General features: G+C 41.0%; 2 pseudogenes; one reads left to right on the forward strand and one right to left on the reverse strand.

Moving 5' to 3' along the window:
* Positions 1-1,552: 1,552 nt before the first annotated feature.
* Positions 1,553-2,443, reverse strand: LOC150069054 (small ribosomal subunit protein eS1 pseudogene; annotated as a pseudogene).
* An 8,796-nt stretch (positions 2,444-11,239) lies between these two features.
* Positions 11,240-11,802, forward strand: LOC150069055 (high mobility group protein B1 pseudogene; annotated as a pseudogene).
* The last annotated feature ends 10,939 nt before the right edge of the window (positions 11,803-22,741 follow it).

Below are 22,741 nucleotides of genomic sequence, written 5' to 3' on the forward strand. Positions count from 1 at the left end.
CCTATGTGGTACCAAGGCATGGAGCCCGGGGCTTCATTCATTCTAGGCAAGCATTCTACCACTGGGCCAAACTCCTAGCCCCCTTAAACTTTTACCTCCAATTAACTACTGAAGAGCTAGAAATGCTATAACTCAAGAGGTAGAGCATTAGACTTGAGAAAAAAAAAAAAAAAGGCCAGAGGGAGTGATATTGTCCCAAAAGAAAATGAGCTCATTAACTGCTCTATGTAATTGTAGCTCCACTGTACATCACTTTGTAACAACAAAATCAAGCTCTAGGACCAGCACACAAAAAAAGCTGGCCAGGAGTTTGGCCTAGTGGTAAAGTACTTGCCTAGCATGCAGGAAGACCCAGGTTTGATTCCTTTGGTACCACATACATAGAAAAAAGCCAGAAGTGGTGCTGAGGCTCAAGTGGTAGAACTTTAGCTTTGGGACAGTACTCAGGCCCTGAGTTCAAGCCCCAGGACTGGCAGGGAAAAAAAAAATGGAGAAGCTTCCAGTTGCATGTTACTTTTTTTTTTTTTAAGAATTAAGAGTTTTAGGGAAAAAAGTTTAAACTAACTGGCACATAGATATTCATTATATATGTTTTCTCTGTACCTCTGTATATGCTTGAAATGTTGCTTGGAAAAAAGAAGTGGAAAGGTATGGAAGTAGATAGAAGATCTTGGCTCTCAAGTCCCAGAGTGAGGATAAGAACTAGAAAGAAAGGGGCCAACACTCCTAAAAGAAGCTACACATTTTGAAATGCTGGCAGGGCAAAGGCCAGCCTGTGTCTTTTCATTTTTATTATCCCCCTCTAGTCTGACAAATACTCTTGGCAAACAAGTAAGCATTCTATGACTTCTGTTGAATGGATGGAGTTAATAGCCAGTCTTGCTTCCAAAGCAACAGTTGGCATCAGTAAGACGTATAGTTCAACATTCCTGTTTAACAAGGTTGCTTAGAATTTTCTGAATGGATTTCTCTAAGGACAATTGCTTCCCTGTCTTAAAAAAAGAAAAAAGCCATCGCCTCTGAATAAACAGACATTTATGTTAGACTCCTTAGCACTGATTACATCAGCATCTTTTCTTGATTCAAACTTGCCATAATTAGCTGCCTATTTTATTTCCAAAAGACAGTTTTATTGAGATGTAATTTATATACTTGTTAGCTATTGCAACTGCATAATTCAATAATTTATATTGCTACATTAAAATTGCACTATTAATGGGATACCTTGTGATATTCCAATGTATGTATTGAGGACATGTATTGATCTGTCTCCTCAAGCACTGATCATTTTTTTATGGTACAAATATTCAAAACCCTTCTAGCTTCTAAAAAACATACACATCATATAATCTAATTATCTAAGACTTTCTACTATGCAATAGTTCACCAAAACGGCTTGCATCTACCTATCACTTTGTATCCATGGATCCTTTTCTTCCTTCTTATTCTCCCCCACCCCCTGGCAACCACCATTCCACTTTCAACTTTTGATTTTTAGAAACAAACAATCACAAATAGGCATTTTATTTTTCACTACTAAAAAATCTGAATGTTAAACAGATCCATCAGCTCATTCAACTTTAGCACTAGTCTTGTCCCCAGTGGCTTTTCCACAACTACCACCTTCACCATGAAGCTCCATGAATTTTTCCAGTTCAAATATGGGTTTCTTCAGCATTTTTTTTCTTTTTTTGTGGGTCATGGGGCTTGGACTCTGGGCCTGGGCACTGTCCCTGAGCTCTTCAGCTCAAGACTACCGCTCTACCCTGGAGCCACAGCGCCACTTCCCATTTTCTAGTATGTTTTTGCTTTTCTGCTGGATAAATAGACTGGCAAGCTTTTTCTGTGTTTTCCCCAATGCTGTCTGGAATCAATTTACAATTAACAACTTATTGATTAACAACTTTATCAATTAACAACTTCTTTTGAGTCATTTGTCTGCACTCCTCGGGTCATGATTTCCATCATCTTCTTCCAGATGTGAGGACGTGGTGCTGCTGAGCAGGAGGTCTTGTGGATCTGGTTGTTTTAGCTAGACCAACACAGACCAGGCGAAGCAGATACCCATCTGCAGTGTTGACATCAACAGGAGCTTCGGTCATGGTCTGCCACTTTTTGACCACGGAGTACATTTTGTCTTGGATGAAATCCATGCCATGGAAGTTGGCCAGGGAATTCTTGCCCCAAAGATCCTCAATACTTAGCTTGAATTTTCTAAATGCAGATCCGTGAGGCTCACTTCAAACACCCAACCCTGGAGGCCAGCAGACATAATTTTGCTTCCTTGAATCCTCGTGACTAGTGTTCTCCCAGAATTTTCTATATTCAACATGGCCAGTGCTTTCCTATCATACCAGTCTTTCTTAGAGAATAGATCTTCCTCTTCCTTCTCAGCTCTCTTTTTTCCACCTTCCATAAAGCATTTGCTCTTGCCAACCACCATGGTGCCACTCAGAGAGCCAAAACGGTTCGTCAATTTTTATGACAGCAACTCCTATGTAGTCCATGTATGAGTGAGATCATTCACTACTTGTCTTTCTAAGCCTGGTTTATTTCTCTTAACATAGTGCTAGCCAGCTGCAGTTGTGCGACAGGATTTCATCATGCATGGCTATCACGTTTTCTCTATCATTCAATAACTTGGATTGTTTTCATTTTGTGGCTATTGCAAAAACTGCGGCACTAAACATGGCATCCATATGGGTTTGGGGGTTTTTCTGGAACATTGGATTAATTTTAATATACTCAGTTAGTGGGTATAATTTTGAGGGAATCCATACTGTTTCTATAATGGCTATACTAATGTACATTCTCCAATGCTCACCAGCACTGGTTCTCTTTCAATTTTTCTTTTCTTTTCTTTTTTGCCAGTCCTGGGGCTTGAACTCAAGGCCTGTGCACTGTCTTTGGGCTTTCTCAAAGCTAGAGCTCTACCACTTGAGCCACAGCACCACTTCCAGCTTTTTTTTTCTATGTATGTGGTACTGAGAAATCAAACCTGGGTCTTCGTGCATGCTAGGCAAATAGTCTACCACTAGACCAAACTTCCGGCCCTTCAACCTTTTATATTTGTCATTCTTAATGAAGTAAGGTGATATCTCACTGACTTTGATTTGTACTTCTTTGATGATCAATGGTGTGGAGATTTTTTTTAATACACCTGTTGGTATCTAATACAAATGTATACTTAAATCTGTTGCTCATTTTATTTATTTTTATATGCTGGTAATAGGGCTTGAACTTGGAGGCTCACACTGTCACTTGATCAATTCAGAGTCTCATACTCTTGGTTTTTTTCCATTTAAGACTAGAGCTCTGCCACTTGAGCCACTGCACTACTTCTGGCTTTTTCTATGTATGTGGTATTGAGGAATCGAAGCCACGTCTTTGTGCATGCTAGGCAAGCACTCTACCATTAGGCCAAACTTCCAGGCTTTCTGCGTTGTTTCCTTTGCTATGTAGAAGTTTTTTAGTTTGATATTATGCCATTTGTGTAGTCACCTCATTTTCTATGCCTTTCAGATATTGTCCAAATGAAAGGGAAATGTGCCCAGGTTATGAATTTCTGCCCTGTTTTCTTCTAGTACTTCCATAGTTTCAGGACTTAGATTCTTCGATCTGTAGTAAATGTGTAAAGTTGTATAGCTTTTATCACAGCCCAGTTTTAGAACATTCCTAGCACCCCCCCCCAAAGTAACCTAATGCCTATTTCTAGTTCAGCTCCTCCCCCTCTAGCCCCAGACTGACTTGTTGTCTATTTCTATAAGCTTTCCTTTTCCAGGCAGTTGATATAAATGGAATAGTATAAAATACAATGCCTTTGTCAAGCTTCTTTCAGTTAGTGTAATTTTTTGAGCTTCATTCCTGTTGAAGCATGTATTAGAACTGCATTCCTTTTCATTGCCAAATAGTATTGCATTGTATGGAAATACTATATTTTCTTTTTCCATTCATCAGATTGTGGATGTTTCAGTTGTTTCCAATTTGAGCTGCTATGAAAAGCCTTACTATTGGCTGGGTGGAGTGGCTCACACCTGTAATCCTCGCTACTCAGGAGGCTGAGATCTGAAGATCTTGGTTCAAAGCCAACCTGGGCACTAAAGTCTGTGACACTCATCTCCATTTAACCAAGAAAACTATAAGTGGTGCTGTGGCTCAAGGGGTAAGCTGAAGAGCTCAGGGACAGCGCCCATGCCCAGAGTTCAAGCCCCACAACTGATAAAAAGAAAATTCTTATTAACATCTGATTACAGCTGCCTCAGTGGTTCACGCCTGTAATCCTAGCTACTCAAGAGGCTGAGATCTGAGGATCAAGGTTCAAAGCCAGCCCGGGCACAAAAGGATTTGAGACTCTTATCTCCAATTAATCTCTAAATGAGAAGTGGGGCTTGGCTCAGGGTAGGGTGGTAGCCTTGAGCTGAAGAGCTCAGGGACAGAGCCCAAGCAGAGTTCAAGCCCCATGATCCACCAAAAAAAAAAAAAAAATCTGATTACATGATTCTGTTTGTTTGCTGGTTCAGGAGTTTGAATTCAGGGTTTGCTTGCCTTGGTTGCTCAGCTGGTGCTCTTTCATTTGAACCACACCTTCAGCCTAGTTTTGTTTTTTGCTGTTTATTTTGGAAATCAAGTCTCATGGGCTTGCTTGCTTGCTTGCTTGCCTGCTTGCTTGCTTTCTTTTCTTTTTGACAGTCCTGGGACTTGAACTCAGAGTCCTAGGCACTGTCTCTGAACAATTTTTACTCAAGGCTAGCACTCTATCCCTTGAGCCACAGGATCATTTCTGGCTTTTTCTGTTTATGCGGTAGTTTTAAATTGATCCCAGGGCTTCATGCATGCTAGGCAAGCACTCTAACACTAAGCTACATTCCCAGTCCTCTCAGGGACTTAAAAAAATTGTATTGTTACTATTAATGTGTCATACAGAGGAGATACCATTTTATAAATCAGGTAATAAATACATTTCTTTTTTTTTTCAACAATGTCACTCCTTCCTTTACTTTCCCTCAGTTTTCCCATTCTGTCTTATACCACAAATTATCTACTCATTTTCCACATGGTGTATACTGACTTAATCACATGATTGCATTTATTTGTCCTTCCCATCTCCCTTTCTGCATTCCTCCTTGCCTGGCCCTCCGGCCAAGAGATGAGAAAAAAAAAAAAAAAAACATCACCACCATCACCAAAAACATCACCAGAACATCTCATGGACTTTTCTGCCTAGGTTGTCTTCAAGCCTCAGTCCTCCAGATTTTAGACTCCAAAGTTGCTAGGATTACAGGAACCAGCCATTAGCATCCAACCTGATAACAGATGCCCATGTAAATAGTTTTTAAAATTTAAGCTGAAGAGCTGGGCTTGGCGGCTCACACCTGTAATCCTAGCTACTCAGGAGGCTGAACTCCGAGGATCGAGGTTTAAAGCCAGCCGATGCACTAAAGACTGTGAGACTCTTATCTCCAATTAAGCACTAGAAAATGGGAAGTGGTGCTGTAGCTCAAGGGGTAGAGTGGTAGCCTTGTGTTGAAAAGCTCAGGGACAACACCCAGGCCCTGAGTCCAAGCCCCACGACCAACCAAAAAAAAAAAAAAAAGTTAAGCTGAAGCAAAAGTTCATAGTATAAGATAAAATTTCATTATATTTTCAGTCCTACTTTGATACAGCATAAATATAGCATAAACAGCTTTTTTATAATAGTAAAAAAATATTAACTTACAACCAAAGAGACTTATTCAAAGAAAACAATAAAACTTTAAAAAGATAAATGAGGGGCCGGGAGTTTGGCCTAGTGGTAGAGTGTTTGCCTAGCATGCACGAAGACCTGGGTTTGATTCCTTGGTACCACATACACAGAAAAGCTGGAACTGGTGCCGTGGCTCAAGTGGTAGAGCACTAACCTTGAGGAAAGCCCAAGGACAGTGCTCAGGCCCTGAGTTCAGTCCCCAGGACTGGCAAAAAAAAAAAAAGATAAATGAGATGGGGCCGGGAGCTTGGCCTAGTGGTAGAGTGCTTGCCTAGCATGCACAAAGACCCAGGTTCGATTCCTTGGTACCACATACTTAGAAAAAAAAGCCGGAAGTGGTGCTGAGGCTCAAGTGGTAGAGCTCTAGCCTTGAGAAAGTCCAAGGACAGTGCTCAGGCCCTGAGCTTAAGCCCAGGACTGGCAAAAAAAAAAAAAGATAAATGAGACATGAATACAGCTGAGACAAGTGCTAATTGAGAAAATCAGTAAAGACAACATACTTTGTAGTGAATATATGTATGTGTGTATATATATTTTCCAATTCAATAAAGATTTTAATACTCTGCATTAATCATTATATTTGGCACTGGAATAAAGTATAAATAAGGTAATATTCTCTCCCTTTTTTGGAACCCAGGTCATGCTGGGAATATATATGGTCTACCATTGGGCTATACACACACACACACATATATACATATATATAATTTGGTCTTATGGAATTTTCAAGTATTAAGACAACTGTGTGAAAGAGAACTAGCTTATATTCCTTACATCATAAGCCCCAGGAAAATATATTTATTTGCTCTGCATTGGTGATCTATTTCTGCACAGCATATCATCCCAAAATTTAGTAAAGTATAACAAAAATAATTTATTTTGCTTAAAAAAATGTAATTGGGAGATGGATGACAGTGGCTCCCACCTGTAATATAATATAGCTAATATAGAAGCTGAGACACAAAGGATTGAGGTTCAAAGCCAGGCTGGACAGAAAAGTCCTCAGTTCTGTTTTCAAAATAAGCAGCAAGGCTGGGAGTTTGGCCTAGTGATAGAGTGCTTGCCTAGCATGCAGGAAGACCCAGGTTCAATTCCTCGGTACCACACACACAAAGCCCTGAGATCAAGGCATGGAAATACAGGGGGTGGGGGAAGAGTCTTAAGTAAAGAATTGATCATTTTATGGGCTAGAAGTCTGGTCTAGTGGTAGAGTGCTTGCCTAACATGCAAGTCCTACATACTACACATATAGAAAAAGCCAGAAGTGGTGATGTAGCTCAAGTGGTAGAACTCTAGCCTTGAGAAAGCCTAAGGACAGTACTCAGGCCCTGAGTTCAGTCCCCAGGACTGGCAGAAAAGAAAAGAATAGATAATTTGGGAAAGGCCATGTCTGGACCTAAACAACTTGGAAAATTCAAATGGGTAATGATGACTTAAATGGCCGGAGGTTGGAATTCCAAGAGTCATCTTTCTTTAAGAACTCACACCAAATATCCTAGATAAATGAATTTTTTATTAAAGAATTTATTAACGTTGATTTTTACATCATATTTCAAATGATGTGTTTAACAAACAAGTATTCAGGAAGGGAATCTCTATATACAATCACTGCACTTAGTTTTTAGAACATAATTAAAGTTAGGCTGAGGGTTTGTCATAGATACATATTAATCTATGGAATAAAACATTATGTCTGTAGAGTCACAAATTTTTATGTGTATGTAGTTGTGTTTATATTTCTAATACCATGTCCATAGCATTGGATACACAAATATTGAGTCCTCACTCTTGTACTGTTTGGATATAATAGCCACATATTGAGGCTACTGTGAGCTTTTTGTTCCTTTGGTCTTGACTTGTCTCACTCAACATGATTCACTCTAGAGTCATCAACTTCCCTGAGAATGCCATTATTTTATCTTGTCTGTTGGCTATGTAGAATTCCATTGTATATTTAATCCTTGTCTTTCTCTTCTTCATCATCCTGGTTAATCTGAAATTAACGTAATTCATAACTCTCTTTGCTGTTAGCAAATACAGGTAAACAGTCATGTAGCTTATTCTTGAAATATTTTTGGTAAGATATTTTCAAATGCATTTTGGAGAAAGGCACCTCTGAGGTTACAGTGACTGTGCTCTTCTCTCGACCAAAATTCCCAGCTTTCTTGTTCACCTTGATTCTGTCTCAGAGAGAATGCTCAAAATTGGCAGCAGCATCCATGATTCCATCTTTTTTTTTTTTTTTTTTTTTTGCCAGTCCTGGGCTTCGGCTCAGGGCCTGAGCACTGTCCTTAGACTTTCTCAAGGCAAGAGCTCTACCACTTGACCCTCAGCACCATTTCCGGCTTTTTTTTCTATATATGTGGTACCAAGGAATCGAACCCGGGTCTTCATGCATGCTAGGCAAGCTCTTTAACCACTAGGCCAAACTCCTGGCCCCCATGATTCCATCTTTTACAGGGTGGGTGCAGTCCAGACACAGAGAGCCCTCGGTGCCCAAACTGTATCTACTTTTTATCTCAGAAGATAAATGTGTTTATTTGTCACTGTCAAGATGATAAATGCTGGCTCGTACCTGTAATCTGAGATTTGAGGATTGTGGTTCAAAGCCAGAGGGGGTAGACAAATCCATGAGACTTTTGTTCTCCAATTAGCTAGCAAAAAAGCCACACCCCAGCTGAGTGTGTGGCTCAAGTAGCTGAGCTCCAGCCTTGAGAGAAAAGAAGTCAAGAGAGTACAGGCCCTCAGTTCAAACCCCACTATTACACACACACACACACACACACACACACACACACACACACACACACACACACACACGGAAAAGGAGGAGGGGGAAGCAGGAAAAGAACAGAGAAAAATGAATGGTAGACTGCTTTGAATACATAAAATAGAAAGAACAATGGCTTTTAGGTAATCAAGTGCACCTTGCTTGTCTCGGTGGTTCCTGTTTCCTATTCCACCATGAATGGACCAGGGCCCAGACAGGAGAACAAAGATCCTATGACACTATTACTCTTTTCTAGGAATCAACTCCTTTCCTTCCATGGGTCATGGGGCTTGAACTTTGGGCTGGGGCATTGTCCCTGATCTCTTCAGCTCAAAGCTACCATTCTACTCTTTGAGCCTCAGCCCCACTTCCCGTTTTCTAGTGATTAATTAGAGACAAGAGTCTCAGGGTTTTTCATGCCTGGCTCTGAACCGAGATCCTCAGATCTCAGCCTCCAGAGTAGCTAGGATTACAGGCCTGAGTCACTGTGCCTGGCTTTTTTTTGGCCAGTCCTGGGCTTGGGCTCAGGGCCTGAGGTTTGCCCTTGGGTTTTCTAAAGGCTAGAGCTCTACCACTTGAGCCACAGCACCGTTTCTGGCATTTTTTCTATGTATGTGGTACCAAGGAATCGAACCCAGGTCTTTGTGCGTGCTAAAGGCAAGCACTCTACCACTAGGCCAAACTCATGTCCCCCCCCCCTTTTTTTTTTAATCAAAAGTTAACTGCAGTGTCAATCACCTGCCTGGACTCTGAAGGACTTTGTTCCAAAGTTTGAATCTGATCTTTATGAAAATTGTTAGTTCCAATTCAGAATAAGCCTTCCAGAAAAGATCTACAGTGAAGCTTATTCTAAATGTGCCAGAGTTCTGTGAGATATTCTTGGCAAGTTCTCCTAAGTACTTGGTTCAGCTAGGTGAGTTTTGATTAGTTACAAGATCTAAACCAATGCACAGTGGTTGAGTTTCCTCATATTAACCACAGCAAGTCTTCATACCCAAGACCTTGTGTAAATAGGTAGAATGGCTTGGTGTGACTATCTCTCAATAATAGCTTAATTGATACACAATTCATATACCATGCACCTTTTAATAGTATAGAAGTTGTTTATGTATTTACAAAATCATGCATCCATCATTACAATTTTAGAATAATTTCATGCCTCAGGAAAAAAAATCCACCCCTTTTTCTATAATCCTCAATTTGTAAATTCCTTCATTATTGCACAACCATCAGTTTACTTTTTAATCTCTATAGATTTGTCTATTCTGGGCATTTGGAGTCATTCAATCTGTGGTATTTGTTGCCTGATTTCTTTCACTTAGCCTAATGTTTTCAATTATGTAATTGAGAACATGTTGAAAATATGTTGTCACATGTATCAGTGATTCATTCCTTTTTATTGATGAATAATATTCTTTTATGTAGATAGGCTGTATTTTATTCATTCATTCATTGGTAAACATTTGGGTTGTTTGAGTTTGGAGTCCATTATGAGTAATGCAGCTGTGAACTTTCAGTACAAGTTTTTATGCATACATGTGTTTTGAATTCTGTTTGGTACATATGTGAGAGTAGAATTGCTAAATGTTGATCTGTTCTTGTCTTCTAGCTCTGTCATCTTTACTCACTCCACATTCCTGGCTCTGGTAGAAGGTCTTGTCTTTCCTGACCTTGATCTATAGCACAGAACCTCTTTAAGGGTTCTGTCTTTGCTAGGAAAGGCACACAGAGTCAGTTAAGCTCCTTTCCTATGCCTGAGTCACCTACCTCACAGCTCCCAACAACCAAGCTCCTGATCTGCTTGCACAGCTCGTGCTGCCCCATCTCCCAGTCTCCCCTGTCTCCCAGAACTGTAGAAGGTGAGAGCAGGTTGGAGTAAGCCAGTCCTCATTGTGAAACCTGGGTGCTCAACCATGTCATAGCTGTGTGGCAGATCTGCTACTTCTTTTTTTTGGTGAGGGGGAAGGAGGTTTGGTCGTGGGGCTTGAACTCTGGGCCTGGACGCTGTCCCTGAGCTCTTCAGCTCAAGGCTACCACCCTATCCCTTGAGCCACAGCATTACTTCCAGCTTTTTCTATGTATATGATACAGAGGAATCAAACTCAAGGCTTCATGCATGCTAGGTAAGCTCTCTACCTCTGGGCTGAACTTCTGATGCCATATTTTTAAGCAATTATCTTCTAAAGAAATGAAGAAAACAGACTTACACTTAATTTTATGCTTACCTCTCCCAGTACTTTTTTCATATTCCAATGAATACAATAAATATTTTTAAGAAGTAAGTCATAGGAGCTGAGAGTTTGGCCTAGTAATAGAGTGCTTGCCTAACAAGCACAAAGACCCTGGTTCAATTTCTTGGTGCCACATACATAGACAAGCTGGGAATGGTGCTATGGCTCAAGTGGTAGAGTGCTAGCCTTGAGGAAAAAGCCCAAGGACAGTGCTCAGGCCCTGAGTTCAAGCCTCAGGACTGGCAAAAAGATATAAATAAATAAAGTCATAATGCCACTCCAGGCACCCAGAACATTACAAGTCAGGATGCAGTAAAGATGCTTGCACATCCATGTTCATTGCTGCACTAGTCACAAGAGCCAAGCTATGGAAGCCATAACAGATGCCCTACCACAGATGAGTGGGTCAAGAAAATGTGGTACCTATACACAAAGGAATTTTACTCATCCATTAGAACAATATGTCATTTGCTGAGACTGGCTGGGCCTAGAACAATGTCATCATATACATTGTTCCTGCAAACTTGCCAGGAGGAGTGCAAGTGCAAGAAGTACCCAGATGCTACAGCCACCTTTGCAGAGTTTTCTAAGAAGTGCTCAGCGAGGTGGAAAACAGTGTCTGCTAAAGAGAAAGGGAAATTTGAAGACATGGCCAGGGTGGATAAGGCTTGTGATGGAAAAGAAATAAGAACCTACATCCCTCCTTACAGGGGAAACAGAAAAGAAATTCAAGGATCCCAATGTGCCCAAGAGGCCTCCTCAGCCTTCTTCTTGTTCTGTTCTGAATATCGCGCTAAAATCAGAGGGGACTCCCTGGCCTGTCTTGTTAGTGATGTTGAGCAAAAACTGGGAGCAATATGGAACGAACAAACAGCACTGCTGCTGACAGCAGCCTTATGAAAAGAAGGCAGCTAAGCTAAAGGAAAAATACGAAAAGGATACTACTGCCTGCTGAGCTTAAGGAAAGCCTGATGCAGCAAAACAGGGATTTGTGAAGGCTTGAAAAGAGCAAGAAAAGGAGGGAAGAGGAGGAAGATGAAGAGGACAAGGAAAAATAAGTAGGTTCTAGTGGGTTTTTTTGTTGTCTATAAAGCATTTAACACCTCTGCCCAACACATACAACAAACTCCTTTTAAAGAAAAATAAATTGAAATGTTAGGCTGTGTAAGATTTGTTTTGAAACTGTGCAGTAGCTTTTCAGTAGTGTATACACTGTCTAATGTGTCTTTATAGCCCTGTCCTGGTGGTATTTTCAATAGCCACTAATCTTGCTGGGTAAAGTGTGGAGGTGGTAAATTGGCATGGAAATTTAAAGCAGGTTCTTGTTGGTGCACAGCACAAATGAGTTATAAATGGGGACGGTAATTGTTCCATCTTCACTTGTCTGACACAGCTTCTACAAAATGTGTTGTTCTGTTAACTGAACATCATTCTATAATTGAGAATCGAAAGTTTTAGCTGTTTCATCGACATTCTGAATGCTTCTAAGTAAATACAGTTTTTTTATTTAATAAAAGTTAAAAAGAGGTCCAGAGTTTGCCTAGCATCCACAAAGCCTTGGGTTCAATTCCTCAGTACCACATACACAGAAAAAGTTGAAAGTGGTGTTGTGGGTCAAGTGGTAGAGTGGTAGCCATGAGAAAACTCAAGGACAGTGCCCAAGCCCTGAGGTCAAGCCCCAGTGATGGCAAAAAAAAAAAAAAAAAAAAAAGTTCAAGGACAGCACCAAGGCTCTGAGGCTCCAGGACTGGTACAAAGGAGAAATTCACAGGATGCTCAGATCCCACAGTATGCAGCAGAGCCAGGGAGGACTGGGCAGGGCCATCAGAGGATGTGAGCTGAGGTACCACCGGCCAGTAATACATATTTTGTTCCTCTGGCTGCTTTTTTCTTTTTCTCAATTTCCACAAAAGTGTCTGTGTTGTTTCCTGACATGTTTGCTTTTTTTTTTTTGGCCAATCCTGGGCTTTGGGCTTAGGGCTTGAGCCCTGTCCTTGGACTTTCTCAAGGCTAGAACTCTACCACTTGAGCCTCAGCACCACTTTCGGCTTTTTCTATGTATGTGGTTCCGAGGAATCAAACTCGGATCTTCGTGCATGCTAGGCAAGTACTCTACCACTAGGCCAAACTCCCAGCCCATGTTTGCTTGCATTTATTTATTTATTTATTTATTTATTCTAAAAATTTTCTTGGGATTGTTGGAGCTTCTTGGATCTATGGATACACACACACACACACACACACACACACACACTTTTTTTTTTTTTTTTTTTTGCCAGTTCTGGGGCTTGAACTCAGGGCCTGGGCACTATGCCTGAGCTTCTTTTGCCCAAGGATAGCACTCTAACACTTGAGCCACAGTGCCACTTCAGTTTTTTTTCTGTTTATGTGGTACTGAGGACTTGCACCTAGGGCTTCATGCATGCTAGGCAAGCACTGTAGCACTAAGCCACATTCCCAGCCCTATATTTGAGGAATTTTGCAAATAAGTTTTTTTTTTCACATTTTCTTTTTTTTTTTAATTTTTTATTGTCAGAGTAACACATAGAGGGGTTACAGTTACATTCACCAAGTAGTAGATGCATTACTTCTCACATGCAAAATAACATTTTCTAATTATTTAAATGTTATATTGTGACCATTAGTCAATATCTTCCTGCCTCCATGTCTTTCTTCTCTCCTCCCAGTGTTCAGAATTCCATATATAGTAGATGGCATGATATTGGCCAATTGTGGCTGAGATTTGTAAGCAGTCTTTCTGCTTTCCCTCAGGATATTATTTAGATTGTGGCTATGTTACACATTTGAGACCATTGTTTTTTCTTCTGTGTCCAATATATTGGAAATTTTCTTTGCTATATTATAGTTTTGGTTTCTAGAATTTTCATTTGATCCTCTTTCCTTTGTACGTCTTCTATCTTTAATCACTTCCTTTATTGTGTTTGCCTTTTCCTTAAAATAGTTTATCATGTTTATAATACAAGTTTAATGTCTTTGTTGATAAGGGTATAATTTCCATCATTCTCCTGGTTATAGCTCAAACTATTCTGCTTTCCTTCATGTATAGTATTTTTAAAATTTGTATGTTAGACATTAGAGGGCTACATTGTTGAGTGTCTAGGGTTTTTTTTTTTTTTTTGGCAGTCCTGGGGCCTGAACTGAGGGCCTAAGCTCTGTCCCTAGCACACTACCACTAAAGCCACAGTGCCACTTGAGGCACTTCTGTTTATCTGGTACTCAGGAATGGAACCTAGGGATTTACGCATGCTAGGCAAGGATTCTACCACAAAGCCCTCCCAGCTTCAGGATTTTTTTTTTTTTTAAAGACAAGTTGTTGCCATGTAATTTATACAGGCCTTGAACTCCTGGTCTCAAATAATTCTCCTGCCTCAACCTCTCCTGTAGCTCATCTACTTCCACATCGGGCTTTAACTTTCTTAGAGCTTGTTTTGTTTTGCTTTGTTTCTAATAGGGAATTAGCTTGCTTGGGAATTAAATCTTCTAAAAGTTGGTTTTAAGTTCCCTGCCCCCAGAATAAATCTAGAGTCATCTTTAGCTCTGGAGATGTCCTTGCCCCAAATTGGGGTCTCTAGGAAGCATCTACCAAGGCCTGACATTTCTTCAAGTATTTCCACTCTGGCTTGTTGAAACTTTAATACCTCTCAGCCCTGAATGAGTTTATATAGTTATTTAGCTCACAGCTAATTGATAAGTGTTCTTTCCCTGGCCACTGGGCCTGATCCAGTCTCTTAGAATCCTGTCCTATGCTTGTATAATTCAGTATAAATACTCAAGAAAGTTCCTGTGTTGACATCTGGAGTGTCTACTTGGCATTGTCTCTCCCTTTTTTTTTCAATCTGTCTCATAAATTCCAGACAACTAAGTAGCCCTAAACTCTGACCTCTGTCTTTTTTTATTTTTTTAAACCAGTATTGGGGCTGGAACTCAGGGCCTGAGCTCTGCCCATTAGGACTAGAGCACTAGCCTTGAGTGAACGAGGCTCTACTCTCAGGACTTTTTGAGTGTTAAATGGAGATAAGAGACTCATGAGCTTTCCTGCCTAACTGGATTCCAACTGCCTGGATCTCAGGCTCTGAGTAGATGGAATTGCAGGAGTGAGCCACCAGTAGGGACTGACCTCTTAGCAGGGACACTGCTGGCTCCGTTTTAGGCTATGGCTCAGATCAGAAATTGGCTCCAAATAGAAATCAGAGTATAAGCCAGGTGTTGAGCTGTGGCTCTAAGTGGTAGAGTGCTAACCTTGGGAGAAAAAAGCTCCAGGCCTTGAGTTCAAGCCCCACAACTGATTAAAAAAAATTTTTTTTTAAAGAAATCAGGCTATCATGGCTCACCTTTGTTGCTCCTTCTCTAGGCTCACTGAGTTGTGTACTAAAGCTATGAAATTTTCTATGCTAATTACACCTCATTAAGCTCATTAAAAAAAGTAAAATAAAGGTACTTTGAGACAATACAACATTGCGAAGCATTGCAGGCACACAAATATATATGGAGATAATGTAGGAAATACCTTCATGATTACCATACAGACTAGAAAATAAAACAATGCAGGCCAGGAACTAGTTGGTGTCTGTAATTCTAGCTATTCAGGGAGGCTAAAATCTGAGGATCATGGTTTAAAGCTAGCACAGACAAGAAAGTCTATGGAGACTCTTTAATTGACCATTGAAAAGCTAGAAATGGAACTGTGGCTTAAGTGATAGAGCTCAGTAGCTCAGGGACAATGCCTAGGCTCCGAGTTCAAGCCCAGTATCAACACACACACACACACACACACACACACACACACACACACACACACACACACACACACAAAAGGAAGAAGAAATATAGACAAGAAAGAAACAGACAGAAAGGAAAGAAAGAAGGAAGAAAGGAAAGAAAGAAGAAGTTTAAACAACTATATAGAACATCCTCTCCCACATGGCAATCACCGCCTTGACCCATGTATTTATTATCCTTTGTTCCTGTCATCTTATTTCATACATATGAATTCTTTTACTTTATGGATATGCATCTCAACAAGCATTGTCTTTCCTCTTTTTTTTTTTTTTTGGCCAGTCCTGGGCTTGGGCTCACGTCCTGAGCACTGTCCTTGGACTTTCTCAAGGCTAGAGCTTTACCACTTGAGCCACCACTTCTGGCTTTTTTTTTTTCTTCTATGTATGTAGTACCGAGGAATTGAACCTGGGTCTTTGTGTATGACAGGCAAGCACTCTACCACTATATCCAACTCCCAGCCCTGTCTTTCCTCTTTATTGTTAAATTTGACCTGAATGTTTCGCTTTAGAGTTTTCCCTCCATCTCCCCTCCTTTCCCCCGCTTGCTGGTACTGCACTTTGAACTCAGGGCCTAGGAGACGTCCCTGAGCTTTTTCACTTTGGGCTGGTGTTCTACTTGAGCCACAGTTCCCCTTCCAGCATTTTGGTAGTAAACTGGAGATAAAAGTCTCCCGGACTTTCCTGGTATGGCTGGCTTTGAACCACGATTCATAGCTCTCAGCTTCCTGAGCACCTGAATACAGTCATGCTTGCATAGTCTAGCTGTTTTTAAGTGACATGATCAGAAATAGGTGAACCCACAAACATACTTACAGTTTTGTTCAGTCTAGCTTTAGGATTGTACAGAAATACAAAACTTATCAGAATCTTTACACTTTGAACTATTTTCCCCTCAGGAGAGAATGCCAAAGAAAGAATTGTCCTTTATTCCTTTGCCCATAAAGAAAAGAACTAGTGAACGCACCATCTTTTGGCAAGCGGCATGAAGGCAATTTGCAAGTCTGGCCTAGTGCCAGCAGGAGCGGAGCCCTGAGTGTGACAAGACTGCGCCCACCAGCCTGAGTCAGCCGGTCTCCAGTGCCCAGCGCCAGCAACTTCCTGTCACAGAGTAATTCACTGAATACCCTGTTACATTCCACTACATGGAAGAAACCATTTCAGAGAAATTCACCAGCATTGATCCCATCGGAAGAGGCAGAGATCATTGTGGTCCAGCCCAGAAGCTCTGTCCATCTTCCAAATGCCAGGCTCATGGGTGCCCTGAATCCTCTAGCTGAAAATGCAGTGACTTCATGGGGCTGTTATTTGTGCCTTTTTGATCAGTTTCTGCTCTGTGCTGCTATTGGTATTTCAGTACTTTATTTTCTTTATTACAAAGGATACCTTAGGGTTGGGTATATGCCAGGTTCTGTTTGTGTCTTTGTGCCGCGGCTCTTACTTTCTCTCTCAATGCATAAATGTGTATTTTTAAAAACCCCAATGACTGGGCTGGAAATTTGGCCTAGTGGTAAGAGTGCATGCATAGCATTCCCAAAGACCTGGGTTCTATTCCTTGGTACCACACACATAGAAAAAAGCCAGAACTGGTGCTGTGGCTCAAGTGGTCGAGTGCTAGCCTTGAGAAAGCCCAAAGACAGTGTTCAGGCCCTGAATGCAAAAAAAAATATCTTTGTGTCAGTCTTGTTACTTCAACTCAGAATTTGGTGTTCCTACATGTCTTTTTACACTTAAGGCAGATACTCTACCATTTGAGCTCTGCTTCCAGTTTCGGCTTTTTCTTGATTACTTGGAAGTAAGTCTTATAAACTTCCCTGCCTTGGCTAGCTTATGAGTCTCAGCTGGGCCCAGTGGCTCACACCTATAATCCTGGCTACTCAGGAAGCTGAGATCTGAGGATCGAGGTTCAAAGCCAGCCCCAGCACTAAAGACCCTGAGCCTCATATCACCAATTAACCACTAGAAAAGTGGAAGTGGGGCTGTGGCTCCAGGGGTAGTGTTATAGCCTTGAGCTGAAGAGCTCAGGGACAGTGCCTGGTCCAGAGTTTAAGCCCCATAACCGACCAAAAATAGAAAAATGAGTCTCAAGATAGATTTTTGTTGTTGCTGTTTTGGGGGTTTTTTGTTTTGTTTTGTTTTGTTTTTGCCAGTCCTGGGCTTGAGCTCAGGGCCTGAGCACTGTCCTTGGACTTTCTCAAGGCTAGGGCTCTACCACTTGAGCCTCAGCACCACTTCCAGCTTTTTTCTATGTATATGGTACCGAGGAATCGAACCCGGGTCTTCGTGCATGCTAGGCAAGCACTTTAACCACTAGGCCAAACTCCTGGCCCTCAAGATAGATTTTGTAAGAAAAAAATTCACAAATTAAGAATCACATCTTCATTTTTGTTTTCATATAAGAATGTAAGCATTTTACTTAAATTTTACTGTTTGCAAGTAGTCTAGAAATTTGTTTTAAAGTCTTCAAATACCTTGAAGAAGCAGTAGACTGTATATTGAAAATCATGCTAAAATAAAGTAGAAAAGTGTTACGTTAAAAAAAAAGAATTACATCTTCTTCAAGATGGGTACAATTATAATTCTGAACTTTAATGTCCATAAAAGTGCAAAAAAAAAAGAAATCTATAACTAGGTCTAGTTGATAAGTATAAAATTCCATATCTTAAAAAGAATAGCAAACTTATATTTATGTTTCTATATAATATTGTAGAAAATAGCTCATATAGTTTTCAAAAAGGAAATTCAGTGCCTAGTGGTAGAGTGCTTGCCTAGCAGGCATAAAGCCCCAAGTTCCATTCCTCAGTACCACCTACATATACAGAAAAGGCTGGAAGTGGTGCTGTGGTTCAAGTGGTACAGTGCTATCCTTGAAAAAGCCCAAGAACAGTGCCCAGGCCCTGAGTTCAAGCCCCAGTCAGAAAAAAAAAAAAAGAAAAAAGAAAAAGGAAAATCAGATGTTTGTGGAAACTCGGGTTTTCAAATTGAAGCACATATTCAAAATGTCAGTTTCATCTAACTGCCTAACAATAGAGGAAAAACTATCAAATAACTTTCTAAAGATTAAATAAAAATAATGCGTAAACAACTATGATCCTCAAATTCCAGCCTCCTTAGTAGCTAAGATTACAAGCCTGAGTCCAAATCTAAAATAACACAAACACTTTGCTCATAGAACAAATAAGTCAGCAGCACAACATTCACATTCTCTAGTTATAATTCCACACTTCAGATTTGCAACTTTGGATTCATGTAAATCCTGAGAAACAAGCTAATCATTGCAGCCACTAGCAGGACCACAGAGGTAAACAGAACTGAAGCTGCAGAATTAGGTTTGGTTTCTCTTACCCTTTGCTTATTCTAAGCAGAGTTTCATTTTCATTTCTATTGTTCTTCTTTGCTATAACAGGCTCCTCCTCTGCCCACTTTTTCTTTTCCTTTTTTTTTTTTTCTTTTTTCTTTTTTTGTTCTTGTGCTAAGTACCAGGGCTTAACTCAGGGCCTGGACACATTCATCAACTATTTTGCTCAAGACTAGCACTCCACCACTTGAGGCACACCTTCATTTCTGGCTTTTTGGTGGAGAACTGAAAATGAGAGTATCATAGATTTTCCTGCCTAAGCTGGCTTTGAACTGTGATTCTCAAATCTCAGCCCTGTTGGAAGCTAGGGTTGCAGGGGTTAAGCCACTACTGCCAGGCCTCCTCTGTCCCCCCTCCCTCTCTCCCTCTCTCCCTTCCCCCCTCCCTTCTTCCCTTCCTCCCTTCCTTCCTCCCTTCCTTCCTCCCTCCCTCCCTCCCTCCCTCCCTTCTTTCTTTTGCCAATCCTGGTGTTTTTTCAAGGCTATTGCTCTACCACTTGAGCCACAGTACCACTTCCGGCTTTTTCTGTGTATGTGGTACTGAGGAATCTAGCCCAGGGCTTCGTGAATAGTAGGCAAGCACTCTTTTACTAGCCACACTCCTAGCCCTCTGTCTCTTTCTTGATTTCCTTAAAGGTCATTCTATGTCAGTACTATGTTAAATTACCTAAAATGCCATGTGGCAAGCCAAGAAGTAGGTGGAATTCAGCAGACATAAGAACATCAAGAAGAAAAGCTTGTTTCAAGTTCCCAGACCACATGAAATTCAGAAGCATTAACTAACCTTTTCCTTCTCCACTTATTTTTCTAATACTGTGAGTCAAACCCAGAGCTCCACACACACGAGACAAGCACTCTCCCACTAACCTACACAGTAGTAGCCTTTTAGCAAGTCATTTTGAAGATTAGAGATAAATTGAATGCTGAAAAAATGTTTTGCAACTTTGGCACACACACACACACACACACACACACACACACACACACACCTTTGTATTTATGTTTTTCTTTGCTTCAAATCAAGTATAATAAATATCCTTATCTTTCATTGTGTATGTATATGTATAGAAAAACACACCAAGGCCAGGATTTTGGCCTAGTGGTAGAGTGCTTGCGTAGCATACACAAAGTCCCGGGTTTGATTTCTTGGTACCACATACATAGAAAAAGCCTGAAATGGTGTGGCTCAAGTGGTAGAGCTCTAGCCTTGAGGAAACCCCAATGACAATGCCCAGGCCCTGAGTTCAAGTCCCAGGACTGGCACCAAAAAGAAGAAAAAAAAGAAGAAAAACACACTCTCATGTATGTGTATACAGTATTTTTGTTGTTGTTTGGTGGTTAATTGGAGTCTGACAGAAAGTTTGAACCATGTCATTCATTTGACTATATAAAAATAGAGCAATAGCTGGGTGCTTGTGGCTCATGCCTATAATCATAGTTATGCAGGAAGATGAGATCTGACAATTGTTGCTCAAAGCCAGCCTGGATAGGAAAGTCTGTGAGACTATTATCTCTACAATTAACCAACAGAAGGCTGGAAGTGGTGCTGTGACTCAAAGTGGTAGAGTGAAAGACTTGAGGAAAAGAAGCTCAGGGACAGCGTCCAGGCCCTGAGTTCAAGCCCCAGGACTGGCAAAAAGAAAAAGAAAGAAAAAGAAAAATTAAGAGGCTGTCAGAAGCATGACCTAGTGGTAGAGTACATGCCTGAAGGCATGGGTTTGATTCTTCACAGAAAAAAGCCGGAAGTGGTACGATGGCTCAAGTGTTAGAGTGCTAGCCTTGAGAAAGCATATGGACAGTGCCCAGGCCCTGAGCTCAAGCTCCAGGATTGGCAAAACATGCAAACAAACAAGATGATTGGGAGGGGTTGGGGGAGGGTAATGGAGACAAAAACATGAGAAGGGGTATCAATATGTGAGAAGTACCTACTACCTGGCAAATGTAACTGTAACCCCTCTATACATTACTCCAACAATAAAATATAAAACAAAAACAAACAAACAAGAAAAATAAAAATTAAGAGGCTTGTTAAGAAATAACTGATTGGAGTTTTCATGATTCAACACCTGCTTTTTGTTTTCTGTGACAGTAGCTAAATTGCTGCCATATCCAAATCATGAGCTTAAAACTCCCTATGCTCATAAAAGCATAGCTGCATATAGACTTAGTTTTCTTTATATTTCCAAGGCAGTTAGAAATAATTTAGTTGTGTTTGATTTATATTTTAAGTCAACTCTTCATAGTCTTGTTATGAAATGGAAAACAAACATAAAAGTATACAATGTTTCTTCCAGGTATAAATAATAAATGCCTCAAAAATGAAAAAAAAAGGAAGGAAGAAAGAACTCAGGGGCATTTGGCTTTGTAATCCTAGTTACCTAGGAGGCTGAGATCTGAGGATCAAGATTTGAAACCAGCCCAGGCAGATAGATCCTCAAGATGCTTATTGCAAATAAGCTAACTATAAAGCTGGAAGTGGTGGAACTGTAGTCCAGGTGGTGGATCACCAGTTGTAAGCAGAAAAAATGCTGAATGAGAATGAGAGATCTTGAGTTCAAGCCCCAGTTTGGTACAAAAAAAAAAAAAGAAGAGGAGAAAAAGAAAACAAGAATACAGAATAACGAATCCTGTTGAAATCATGCACTGTCTCCCTCCAGGATACCTTACTCATTTGGCTGGCAAGGTGCTGTGGGATTCTGGCAAGCATCTGATTCCTTGTCCCTTGACTCTCTACAGGATAATTTGACTCCTCTCAGAATTATGTCTGACCTTCCCCAGTGTAAGAGAGCTTTGACTTCTTTTCTGACTGACCTAGCTTTGTTATGTAAAGTTTGTCACTTCTGTAGCACAGAAATCAGCCTGAGAGTCCAGGTACTGGTGGCTCATGCCTGTAATCCTAACAACTCAGGAGGCTGAGATTTGAGGATTGTGATTCAAATTCCACCCCGGGCACAAAAGTCCATGAGACTCTTCTCTCCAATATTAACCACCAGAAAACCTGAAGTGGAGCTGTGGCTCAAAGTGGTAGGGCACTAGCCTTGAGCTGAGGAGCTCAGGGACAACATTCAAGCCCTGGGTTCAAGCCCCTGCTTCCCCCTGCCCTGCCCCTGACAGAAAGAAGAAGAAAAAGAAAAAAGAAATCCACCTGGCTCTATATGACAGGCCACTAATCCAGTGTTGTGAATACCACAGTTGAGGATCAGACCTTGGTCGTCCTATCTACGGCCTCCTGCAGAACTATGCCATTCCCAGCCTATTGGGTAAGATAGGGTGCTCACTAGCTTTTTACTCTACTTGGCTTCAAACTGCAATCCAAATCATCTCAACCTACCAAGTAACTGGGATTATAGGCATGTGCCACTGGTGCCCGACTATGAGTTCATAATAACAGCTTGGGAAGTGAGAAGTATGTGACAGGAGTGGGTTGTTGGATGTGTGCCGTTGAGGACTCTCTTGTCCCCGGCTCCCTTGTCTTACTGTCTGCCTCCTGTCCACCATGCAGTGACTGCTTTGCCCTGTCATGTGTTTCCTTACAGTGGTGCTCTACCCCTGACCATCCACTGGAACCTCTGAACTTCTTTCCTCCTTTATACTGCCTTTCTTTCTTTCTTTCTTTCTTTCTTTCTTTCTTTCTTTCTTTCTTTCTTTCTCTCTTTCTTTCTCTCTTTCTTTCTCTCTTTCTTTCTTTCTGCCAGTCCTGGGGCTTGAACTCAGGGCCTGAGCACTGTCTTTGGGCATTCCTCAAGGCTAGAGCTCTACCACTTGAGCCTCAGCACCACTTCCAGCTTTTTTCTATGTATGTGGTACCTAGGAATTGAACCCGGGTCTTTGTGCATGCTAGGCA

This window comes from Megascapheus bottae, chromosome 1 (assembly GCF_031878675.1).
Source record: "Megascapheus bottae isolate mThoBot1 chromosome 1, mThoBot2.hap1, whole genome shotgun sequence".
NCBI classification, from domain to species: Eukaryota; Metazoa; Chordata; class Mammalia; order Rodentia; family Geomyidae; genus Megascapheus; species Megascapheus bottae.